This window comes from Psammomys obesus, unplaced genomic scaffold, assembly GCF_907164565.1.
Source record: "Psammomys obesus unplaced genomic scaffold, mPsaObe1.curated_primary_1811, whole genome shotgun sequence".
NCBI classification, from domain to species: Eukaryota; Metazoa; Chordata; class Mammalia; order Rodentia; family Muridae; genus Psammomys; species Psammomys obesus.
Window position 1 is genome coordinate 3,304 of NW_026587497.1, and position 13,094 is coordinate 16,397.

At 38.7% G+C, this 13,094-nt stretch overlaps 1 long non-coding RNA gene across 1 annotated transcript; it reads left to right on the forward strand.

Moving 5' to 3' along the window:
* Positions 1-220: 220 nt before the first annotated feature.
* Positions 221-9,400, forward strand: LOC129674007 (uncharacterized). The gene is made up of 2 exons (XR_008719759.1): positions 221-382; positions 8,837-9,400. It is a non-coding gene; the product is annotated as an uncharacterized LOC129674007 (long non-coding RNA).
* Positions 9,401-13,094: the final 3,694 nt, after the last annotated feature.

Below are 13,094 nucleotides of genomic sequence, written 5' to 3' on the forward strand. Positions count from 1 at the left end.
TATATTTTAATTGATATTTCCAAGAATAAGCCCATATCTTACCAGTCATATTTTTATTCTCTTTGAGTTTAATCTTTATTGATTAAACTTTATATTTTATATATTATATATGTGTCTTCTTAAAATTTTAATAAGGAATCCTTTTACATCATTTATTATAACAATGGTAAAGGAATCCATGACCCCTATATACAAGTTTAACACAAAATTCATCTATTTGGGTTATAATTCTATTGTTTGAGAATTAGTCTTGCTGTCCTTGAACGGTTCTAGTAATTCTACTCTAGGCTGAGTTCTGTTGTACATCTGGTCAAATTTCTAATGTCTTTGCAGATCAGTAAGACCCTGCTACTTCAGGATATGGATAAAGTTTCTGCTACGGGTATGTCAGGTATCTTCTATGCAGTTTAAGAAATGCCAAATACTTTTGGTTTTTATAAAATATGCTTACATATATTCACTGGATCAATTCCCGCTTCCCACTAAGACATTTATATACAAACATATATTGTGTCTTTCTCTCTTGCACACACTCCTGATCTAATTTCTCTTCATCCTCCCTTGTTCTTAATTCCAATTTCCTCCTAATTTCTGTTGGAATTTCCTTTCCCTCACCTTTCCTTCCTTTTCTTTCCCTTCCCTTCCCTTCTCTCCTTCCTCTTGTTCCTTATGTCCTTCTTTCCTTCCTTCCCTTTTTCTTGCTTCCTTCTTTTCTTTCCTTCTTTTTCTTTTCTTTTCTTTTTTTTTTCTTTATTTAGACTGAGAGATAACTATATAGGTTCAAGCAAATGCATTTGTTGAGGAATTGACCTTTGTTGAATGCACACTTTTGGGATATCTATAGAGAATAAGATTATTAAAATCCCATAAATTCATGGTGCTTTTAAAATTATTAGTCATTATTAGTCATTGTTAGTGTTGTGGGTCTTCCTCATAATAGGAATGATTTTTCTATCTGTTAGAAAAATGATATTACGAAATTTGCAATTAAATGGATGGCTATGGAAAATATTTACTGAGTGAGATCGTCGAGGCCCAGAAAGAAAATATGTGACATACTCTTTCTCATGTGTGAATCTTGTATTTGAATATTCTATTGGGTATGTTTGAACCATAGTGCATGTGGAAGCCAGGAAACTAAAAATTTATCACTGGAGGTGGGCATGTCAAGGGAGAAAGCATAGTAAAATACATCAAAATAAAAATAGAGAAAGAAAATCCTGGGTCTGAAAGTTTCAAGCATGAGAAGGAATATGGAGGGAAGTGTGGGTAGTGGAATGCTTAATAAAATAAAGGTGAGTGTATAAAGCAGCTATATGGAAAACCTTGATCTTCCATCCCAAGAAAAATATTGTCATTCGAGCAGATAATGAGACAGTAATGAAATGAAAAGAGGTGGAATTCTTGGGCTAAAGGTTTATAAAGGTGTTGGAGGTTGGTAAGAAGAGACGGGGTAGTGCGAGCAAGCCCAAGCTATAGATGTATGAAAAAAACCTTACGGAATGCCACCCATTTCTAACCTAACTAAAGATCCAATATATACTTTAACGAAAGAGTTTGAACAGAAGTATCTTTCTTGAGTGGGCAATGTTGTTTCCAAAAGACCTGGTTTGCAGAATGAAAATGTCAGGGGGCAAGATGGCAGCGATGAGAGTGTATCATTTCTGAATGCCAGAAGACTCGAAACTTTGAAATTGGTGAGTGGAAGAGCATCTGAAGCTGGACAATTGACACTGTGGCTCCCCAAAGGAAGGGGGACAGCATAGGATCAGAGAACTCTTTCATTCAGGTCAAACACTGACTTCGCTAGAATTGGAGAGGGGCACTTTCCTTCCAATCACAGCACCAGCACCAGCACCAGCACCAGCACCAGTGTTGCCTGAAAACTGAGGCAGCTGAGGTGAGAATACAAGCACTGCAGCCTCAGCAGACAACCTAACCCGCTTGCGGAGCCCGAGATCCACAGTAAAAGGATGCCTGGTTCCCCTGCCCAAGAGCAGCCAGCTGTACTGACTCCACAGAGAGTGACTATACTTTAAGGGATGCTTAGTCCTTCAGTGGTGGACTTAGTCCCTCAGTGGCAGACTCAGTAGCTGTGCAGCACCTGGTGCTGTGCTTGGCTACTCCGAGGGGGAGGGAGGCCAGAAGGAAAGTGCCCAATTCTTCGGAAATACAGGAAAATGACCTTAAAGATATGCTTATCCAGTTACTAGAGACACATAAAGAGGAAACAACTCTCTCAGAGAAATTGCCATGCAAATAGACAGGCAACTAGAGGCAAAATTAGTGGCATATAGAGAAGAAACAAAACAAAAAAATAAAGGCCATCATACAGAGACAAGAAGCCACATTCAAACAGATGAAGGAAATGGTACAAGATGTAAAAATAGAATTAGAATCAATAAAGAAAACACAAACAGAGAAAACCCTGGAGCTGGAGAACTTAGAGAAAAGATCAGGAACCACAAAAGTAAGCATCACCAACAGCAAACAAGAGATGGAAGAGAGAATCTCTGGCACTGAAGATATCCTTGCAGAAATTGATACTTCTCTCAAAGAAAAAGTAAAATCTGAAAAGTCCCAAATGCAAAACATCAAAGAAATCAAAGACACCATGAAAAAATTAAATTTAAGAATAATAGGAATTGATGAAAAAGAAGACTCCAGTCTCCAAGGACCAGAAAATGTCTTCAAGAAAATCATAGAAGAAAATTTTCCCAACTTAAAGAAAGAGATGTCCATAAACATACAAGAGTCCTACAGAACACCAAACAGACTAGACCAGAAAAGAAACACCTCATGTCAAATCATTGTCAAAACATTAAATATACAGAACAAAGAAAAGATATTAAAAGCAGCAAGGGGAAAAGGCCAAATAACACATAAAGGTAGACCTATCAGAATCACACCAGACTTCTCATCAGAAACTGTGAAAGCCAGAAGGGCCTGGGCAGAGGTCATGCAGGCTTTAAAGGCCCACAGATACTATGCCAGACTACTATACCCAGCAAAGCTTTTAATGAACAGAGATAGAGAAAAGAAAATATTCCATGATAAAACTAAATTTAAGCAATTTCTACACAGAAAACCAGCCCTACAGAAGATACTAGGATGAAAACTCCAATCCAACGAAAACAACTATACCCAAGAAAATTAGGATACAGGTAATGGCCCTACAAATATGAAAAGAAAAAAAGCAATGACTCACAGTAAGACCACCAACACCATAATAAAAGGAACTAATATTCATTGGTCACATTGTCTATCAGTATCAATGGACTCAACTCGACAATAAAAAGACACAGACTATCAGAATGGGAACAGGAACAGGATACAACATTCTGCTGTATCCAAGAAATATACCTATGCAACAAAGATAAATACTACCTCAGAGTGAAGGGCTGGAAAAATGTTTTCCAAGCAAATGGACCCAGAAAACAAGCTGGGGTAGCAATCCTATTACCTAATAAAATAGACTTTCAACCAAAGTTAATCAAAAAAGATGAGGAAGGACACTACATTCTCATCAAAGGAAAAATCCACCAAGAGGACATCACAATTCTGAACATCTATGCCCCAAATACAAAAGTGCCTACATTCATAAAGGAAACATTATTAAAGCTTAAATCACAAATCGATCCCAACATTTTAATAGTGGGAGACTTTAACACCCCACTTTCACCAAGGGACAGATCATCTAGACAGAAGCCAAATAGGGAAATAATGGCACTTACAGAGGCCCTAATTCAAATGGACCTAATAGGCGTCTACTGAAATTTTCACCCAAACTCAAAGAGTATACTTTCTTTTAAGCACCTCTTGGAACCTTCTCCAAAATAGACTATATAGTTGGTCACAAAGCAAGACTCAACAGATACAAGAAGATTGAAATAATCCCCCATATTCTATCTGACCGCCATGGACTAAAGCTGGACCTCAACAACAATAGAAATCACATAAAGCCTATACTCATATGGAAACTGAACAACTTGCTACTCAATGAGAGCTGGGTTAAGGAAGAAATTAAGAAACAAATCAAAGACTTCCTAGAATTCAATGAAATGAAGATACAACATACCCAAATTTATGGGACACAATGAAAGCAGTGCTCATAGGAAAATTCATAGCATTAAGTACCTTCAAGATGAAATTTGTAACATCTCATACAAGCAACTTAATGGCCCAACTGAAAGCCCTAGACAAAAAAGAAACAGATACATCCAAAAGGAACAGATGGCTGGAAATAATCAAACTCAGGGCTGAAATCAATCAATTAGAAACAAATAAAAGTATTCAAAGAATCAATGAAACCAAGAGCTGGTTCTTTGAGAAAAATCAACGAGATAGACAAACCTTTAGCCAAACTAACTAAAAGGCAGAGAGAAGCTATCTAAATCAGCAAAATCAGAAATGAAAAGGGGGAAATAACTACAGACACCGCTGAAATCCAAACAATCATCAGGTCCTACTACAAAAGCCTATATGGCACAAAATTTGAAAATCTGAAAGAAATGAACAATTTCTTAGATAGATTCCATCTACCAAAATTAAGTCAAGATCAGGTAGAAAGATTGAATAACCTTATATTCTCTAAGGAAGTAGAAGCAGTCATCAACAGTCTTCCTTCTAAAAAAAAAAGCCCTGGGCCAGATAGTTTCTGTGCAGAATTCTACCAGACCTTCAAAGAAGCGCTATTTCCAATTCTCTTCAAACAATTCCACAAAATAGAAACAAAAGGAACTTTACCAAACTCATTCTATGAAGCTATAGTCACCTTGATACCTAAACCACACAAAGACCCAACAAAAAGAGAACTTCAGACCTATCTCTCTTATGAACATTGATGCAAAAATACTCAATAAAATACTTTCAAACAGAATCCAAGAACACATCAAAGATATCATTTACCATAACCAAGTAGGCTACATACCAGGCATACAAGGATGGTTCAATATATGGAAATCCATCAATGTAATCTACCACATAAACAAACTGAAGTAGAAAAACCACATGATCATCTCTTTAGATGCTGAAAAGGCCTTTGACAAAGTCCAACATCCGTTCATCTTTAAAGTCTTGGAGAGATCAGGAATACTAGGCACATACCTAAACATAGTAAAGGCAATATACAGCAAGCCTGTAGCCAACATCAAACTCAATGGAGAAAAACTTAAATCAATACCACTGAAATCAGGGACAAGGCAAGGCTGCCCACTCTCTCCATATCTCTTCAAAATAGTACTTGAAGACCTAGCTAGAGCAATGAGACAGGAGAAGGAGAAGGTAAAAAACAGAAAGGAAGAGATCAAAGTTTCACTATTTGAAGATGATATGATAGTATACATGAATGACCCCAAAAATTCAATCAGAGAACTCCTTCACCTGATAAACACCTTCAGCAAAGTGGCAGGATACAAAATTAATTCAAAAAAAAATAAGAAACCCTTCTGTATACTCAAAACAAAAGAGCCAAGAAAGAAATCATGGAAATGACACTCTTCATAATAGCCACTAATAAAATAAAGTATCTTGGTGTGACTTTAACCAAGCAGGTGAAAGACCTGTTTGAATAAAACTTCAAGTTTCTGAAGAAAGAAATTGAAGAAGATATCAGAAGATGGAAAGATCTCCAGTGCTCATGAGTTGGTAGGATTAACATAATGAAAATGGCCATCCTGCTAAAAGCAATCTATAGATTCAATGCAATTCACACCAAAATACCAACACAATTCTTTACAGAACTTGAAAAAAAGATTCTCACCTTCATATGGAGAAAAAAAGAGCCTGAATCTCCAAAACGATCCTGTACAGCAATAGATAATCTGGAGGTATCTGCATCCCTGACCTCAAGCTGTACTACAGAGCAATAGTAGTAAAAACAGCATGTTATTGACATGGAAGCAGAAATGGAACTGAATAGAAGACCCAGAAATAAACCGAAACACCATGAATACTTGATTTTCGACAAAAAAGTCAAAACCGTGCAATGGAAAAAAGACAGCATCTTCAACAAATGGTGCTGGTCCAACTGGTTGTCTACATGCAGAAAAATAAAAATAGATCCATATTTATCACCCTGAACAAACTAAAGTCCAAGTGGATCAAAAACCTCAGCATAAAACCAGATACACTAAATCAGTTAGAAAAAAAAAGTGGGGAAGACCTTGGAACTCATTGGCACAGGAGACAACTTCCTGAACAGAACACCAACAGCACAGGCTCTTAGAGCAACAATTGATAAATAAGACCTCATAAAATTGAAAAGCTTTTGTGAGTCAAAAGACGTTCTCTTTAGAACAAAACGATAGCCTACAGACTGGGAAAGGAACTTCACCAACCCTATATCTGAAAGAGGGCTGATATCCAGAATATATAAATAACTAAAGAAGTTAAAAATCAATAAATCAAGCAATCCAATTAAAAAATGGAGAATAGAGCTAAACAGAGAATTCTCTGTAGAGGAATATAGAATGGCAGAGAAACACCTAAAGAGATGTTCAACGTCCTTAGCCATCAGAGAGAGGCAAATCAAAACGACCCTGAGATTCCATCTTACACCCATCAGAATGGCAAAGGTTAAAAACTCAAGTGACAACACATGCTGGAGAGGTTGTGGAGAATTGGGAACCCTCCTCCACTGCTGGTGGGAATGTAAACTTGTACAATCACTGTGGAAATCAATCTGGTCCTTTCTCAATCAATTAGGAATAGCGCTTCCTCAAGATCGAGCTATACCACTCCTAGGCAAATATCCAAAAAATGCTCAAGTACACAAGAAGGACATTTGCTCAACCATGTTTGTAGCAGCATTATTCGTAATAGCCTGAACCCGGAAACAACCCAGATGTCCCTCAGCAGATGAATGGATATAGAAATTGTGTTACTTTTACATAATGGAATACTATTCAGCAATTAAAAACAAGGAAATCATGAAATTTGCAGGCAAATGGTGGGATCTAGGAAAGATCCTCCTGAGTGAGGTATCCCAGGTTCAGAAAGACATAATGGTATATACTCACTTATATAGTTCTGTAAGATAGGATAAATATACTAAAATATGAGCAACTAAAGAAGATAAACAAGAAAGAAGACCCAGGGTAAGATGATCAATCCTCACTTAGAAATACAAATGAGATGGACATGGTAAGTAGGAAAAAACAAGAAACAGAACAGGAGCTTACCAGAGAGGGTCTATTAAAGACTCTACCCAGCAGCATATCAAAGCAGATGTTGAGACTCATAACCAAACCTTCGGTAGAGTGATGAGAATCACATGAAAAAAGGGGGAGTTAGTATGACCTGGAAAGGACTGGAGCTCCACAAGGACAAAATATACCAGGGCACAGGGGTCCTCTATGAGACTGTTTTTCCATCCAAGGACTATGTATGGATATAACCTAGAACCCCTGCATGGATGTAGCCCATGGTAGATCAGTATCCAATTGGGTTACCCTAATAAGGGGAACAGGAACTATTTCTGACATGAACTCAATGACTGTCTCCTTTACTTCCCCCATCACCACAGAGGGAGGATCAGCCTTGCTAGGCCACAGAGGGGAACATTGCAGCTAGTCCTGATGATACCTGATAAGCTAGGTTCAGATGGAAGGGAATAAAGACCTACCCTAGCAGTGGACTTAGAAAGGGACAGGGAGGAGATGGGGGAGGGAGGGTGAGAATGGGATGGAATGAGGGAGGGGGCTAAGGCTGGGATACAAAGTAAATAACCTGTGATTAATATTAAAAAATAAAAATGAAAAAAGAAAATATCAGTGCCAGGTATTGTATCACTTAAGAGTTATTTGTCAAGGAGCCCCCCACAGAAGCTTAAAACCATACAAGCTATTGCTGTTGCTCTTGGCTGTCCATTGCTTGAACACCGTTTTCTTTGAAATGGAGGATGTAGAGAAATCAACCTCAACTGATAAGAAAATCCCCAGCCTACATAGTGCTGAATGTGCTAAGCAGGCTGCTGGGGTAGAAAAGACACCAAGTGTCTCACCCAGAGCTGGACTTTGCACACTTCAGTACTAACCAACCTGCTTGTCAAAGTGGATTTACTGGTACAATGGTGGATTGGCAGTTATGGAGGTAACTGATAGCTTTCAGAATGGATATGAGGCCTGTTTCATAGGAGAGATTTTATACTAGTAAATTTGGCTTGAAGCCCATGATAGAGGAGATCACAAACCCTTGAGTTGATTCTACTATTGTTTTGCTATGTGGCCATTCTGTGTAACTGCTTTATGAAAATTTATGTTAATACCCATATACTTATTTTTCTCTCAGTTTTGGTCAGAGAAATTTCTTTTGGTTAATGAAGAGAATCATAAATTATAAATGGTCAAAACATCATATAGGAGCAAATTTCATGATTTCCTTGTTTTTAATAGTTGAGTAGTATTCCATTCTGTAAATGCACCATATTTTCTTTATCTTCAGTTAATGGGCATCTAGGTTGTTTCCAGTTTCTGGCTATTATAAATAAAACTGTGTGTGGGGTGTGTGTGGCATTGCTTGTCAAGATGGAGGCCTCTTATAGGGTAGTATCCTGAGAGAATCTGGGTGTTACTCTAGCTGAGGGTCCTAACAGGGTGGGAGGCATGAAGACTGATGTGACCACCTCCTAACCAGGCATGTCTAGTGGAAGGAGAGAAAGAACAACCCACAGACAAAACCTGTGGTCCAAAAATCACTCTGCCTACAAGAAGTACAGGGATAATGAGGGAACAAAATTTTAGTGAAAGTCCAAATAAGAATTGGCCCAACCTGAGACCAACCCTACAGTAGAGAGCCAGCTCCTGACACTAATAATGATATTCTGTTATGCTTACAGACAGATGCCTAACTTGACTGTCATCTGGGAGGCTCCAGCCAGCAGCTGTTGGAGACAGATGCTGGGACTTACATCCAAGCATGGGGCAGAACTCTGGGAATCCTGTGGAAGTGTTGGGGGAAAGATGGAAGGACCTGGAGGGGACATCAACCCCACAAGAGGGAAAACAGAGACAACTAAACCAGTTCCATGGGGGCTTATAGAGACTGAGACATCAAGTAAAAGCATGAATGATCTGGACCTAGGCTCCCTTCACTCATGTAGCCAATGGACAGTTTGGTCTTCATATGGGGTGCCTGACGGGTGGGGGGGTGTTTCTAACATGGACTCTATTGTCTGCTTTTGGATAGCTTCCCTCTGGCAGGGCTATCTTACTTGGTCTCAGGGTACACGTTCAATGATGATGTGACTTGTTGTGCAGGGGAAAGTTGATGGTGGGAGGGCTCTCCTTTTCTGGGGGAAAAGGGAGAGAAAGACAGGGGAGACTTGAAGGATGGAGGTGGGGCATCCTTGGGATGTAAGGTACATAAACTAAAAACAAATAATAAAGCTGCTATTAACATAGTTGAGGAAATGTCCTTACTTATGGTGAATCTTCTTTTGGTATATTGCGCCTCTACACATATGTCACTAATGGGTAGTTTGATCTTCATGTGGGTCCCTTAGTAAGTTGAACAGGTGCTGTCTGTGACATGGACTCTGTTGCCTGCTTTTTTATTACTTCCTCTTGTGCAGGCTGCCTTATTTGTTCTCAGTGGATGAGGATTAACTCAATCCTGATGTGACCTGATACGCTGGAGTTTGTTGGTGAAGAGGACTCCCCCTTTCTAAGGAGAAGGAGAAGGGGGAAGAGAAACAGAGTTGAAGGATGGGACCAAGAGGAGGGAGTGGGCTATGATAAAGATGCAAAGTGAATATATAAATTAAATATAAATTAAAAAAGAAGTAACTACAAGTGCTCAGCTATAGATGAATGGTCTATATAGATTTCCTCCCATTCAAGGCTAAGAGACCTTCAAGGAAGAGGGGACAGAAAGAATAAAAAAGCTTCAGGATGTAGAGAACTGGACATGAAATGACTGTGGCAGGCATCAACTCAGAATAGCTGTGGTTGCCTAAATAAGACTTATATAAAATCAAGTCAGTCAGAATTCCAACATGTAACAATGAGGGGCCCTTAAAGGCTTCATCCTTGGCAGAGAAGCTATTGGCACTAGATGATTGTTGAGAAGAGAGACTCTTTTTGAGAGGCATGGCCTCTGCTAGGTGGTTCACATTCTGCGAGATGGCCAAACACCCAAGCAGATATAGGCAACCCTAACTGTACTCCAGGGAATATAAATAACAATCACAAGAGAACATGAAGCCATGGGGCAACAAGGATGAGGCAGGCTAGGAGAAATTAGAGGGAGGCAGACATAGATGAATATGATTAAAATATATTGTGCAAATATATAAAATTTCAAAGAATAAACAAAAATATTATACTGTTGAGAAACTGAAAAACATCTTCTTACTATGTAAGAAAAAAAGAACACCACCATTGGTTGGCCTGAGAGTGCCATGAGTCTATAGAACACTATATATTTATGATCATTTAATAATAATTACTCAAAATTCATGAACATGGTATGCTTTGTACTTTCTAGAGTCTTTGGCAGTTTTACTCATCACATCTTATGGTTTTTATTGTTGAGAACTTTTAGATCTTTATAATGCTCATTTCCAAACACTTTGTGTTTTGTGTATGAATGCAATTAAACTACCAATTTCCTTTTCAGTAAGCTTATTAATTCAGTTTCATTTTATGTACACATATGTCTACTTGTCTGTATCTCCACCACGTGTGTACAGTGACCCGTCCCGTGGGCTATTCGAACAGGGTCCACCTGAAAGAGGGAGTGGAAATTGGGGGACAGAGACTCGAAGAATGGAGAAAAGATAGATGCCTGATCAAGTTTCAGTTTACTGAACGTGCAAACAGCACTTATAAAGCAAAGGGTACAAGCAATTTTTCCACAGTAGCAACAAATCTGTGCCACCTGGCAAGGCATGCCGGAATTCACTCAAGGTCACACAAAGTCTGCTGTCTGGTTCCCAAGGTTGCAGGGAGCTTTCTGTCTTCTTCCCAGGCTCAGAGCACCCCGCCTGCAGAGACCGCCAAGGACAGTCTCTGAGAAATGGAATTTAGATAAGCCCCGAATCTGCCAAGGCCAGGAGACGGAATTCCAAATACCAGACTCTTTTAGTATAGGTAACTGTGGAAGCCAGAAGAGAATGTCGGACCCCCCATGTAACTGGAGTTAACAGTGTTTGTGATCTTTCCACTGTGGGTGCCAGGAACAAAACCTGGGTCCTCTGTATGAACATGTGGTTATAACCTTTTAGCTATCTCTCTAGACCCCAGCAAATTTATTAATATGTATAGGAAGAATAAAGAGTGCTTTAGTTAGGGTTTCTATTATTGTGAAAAGACCCTATGACCATGGCAATTCTTATGAAGAAAAAACTTTTAAAATTAAACTTATTTGTATTAATTACAGTTTATTCACATTGTATCCCAGATGTAGCCCCCTCCTCTATCCCTTCCCAACCCCACCCTCCCTCTCTCTTCTCCTCTGACTCTCCTCCATTCCAATGATAGGGGAGGTCCTCCTCACCTTCCATCTGACCCTAGTCTGTCAGGATTCATCAGGAGTGTCTTCATTGTCTTCCTCTGTGGCCTGGTAAGGCTGCTCCCCAATTTGGGGGAGGTGATCAAAGAACCATCCTCTGAGTACATGTCAGAGACAGTCTCTGTACCCTTTACTAGGGAACCTACTTGGATATAGACCTGCCATGGGCTACATCTGTGCAGGGGTTCTAGGTTATCTCCATGCATGGTTGTTTGTTGAAGTATCAATCTCAGAAAAGATCCCTGTGCCCAGATTTTTTTGGTTCTGTTGTTCTCCTTGTGAAGTTTCTGTTCCCCCCGCCAGGTCTTTCTAGCTCTCCTTTCTTTCATAAAATTCCCTGCACTCTGCCCAAAGTTTGGCTACCAGCATCTGCTTTAATACCCTGCTTGGTAGAGTTTTTCAGAGGCCTTCAGTGGTAGGCTCCTGTCCTCTTCCCTGTTTTGGCTTAGAGTTCAGAAATTTAGTTCATTATCATCATGGTGGGAAGCATGATAGCACACAAGCAGAGGTAGTTGAGAATTTTACACCTGAATCTTTAGGCAGTAGGAAAAGGACTGTAAGCCATGTGGACCAATTTGAACTTTTGAGATCTCAAAGTCCACGCCATAGTGATGCACTTTCTCCAACGAAGCCACACCTATTCCAACAAGGACGTACCTTTGAATACTGCTGCTCTTTATGGACATACAGGGACCATTTTTATTCAAACCACCACAGAGAAGTTATTCTTTTCTATGCTAATTTTTCATCCTACTCTATTACTGAACTTATGAGTTCTAGTAGATTTGTTTTGATAAAAACTTTAGGATTTTCTATGCATTGAATTGTATCAACAAGTAGGTGTGGTTGTACTTTTTATTCCTCCCTATTTATAATTTCAAGGCTTTCTCTATCCTGAACGGATAGTGCTAAAATTTCTAGTACTGCTTTAAATACCTGTGGGGGGAAAAAAAGATGTACATATTATTCTCACCCTTAGAGAAATGAATCCAGTCATTTGCCATTTAGTATGATGTTGGCCTTTGGGACTAGTGAAATATGCATCTTTTGGAATGAGTCTGAAAGGGTTTTATTTTTTTTTCCTTTCTGTTTTCTTCTCTTCCAGTATTTGAATTGATGTGTGCTCACTTTATGTTGTATTGTATGATACAGACAATTTCTTTCAAGTATTTAGATCATATTATCTCCTTCTTGAACTTCTCAGTTATAGTTTTCAGTCTTTCCTCTTCTCTGACACTTATGGGAATACAGAGAACAATAGACTTCTGGATATTTTACTCTCTGCCTTAAAATACTCATTTATGCATGTAAATTTTCTTGATTACCATGAAAATGTGCTCCCTTTGTAATTGTTTCATAGTATTTCATTTTCTCAGTGTATCAAAGAATGTCCAACAACTGAAACATTTAAGTTAACATATTTTAAGATATTTTTCTTTCAGTAACATTTAAAAGTAGATGGATTATATTAAACATTCATCTGTATTGTTGTTCTTTAGTTATTGAAAGTTTAAATGTTATAACCATTGAGAGGTATAATAAAATCCAGATTTCTGCTTGTACTTTCGACATAGTTTCCTGCC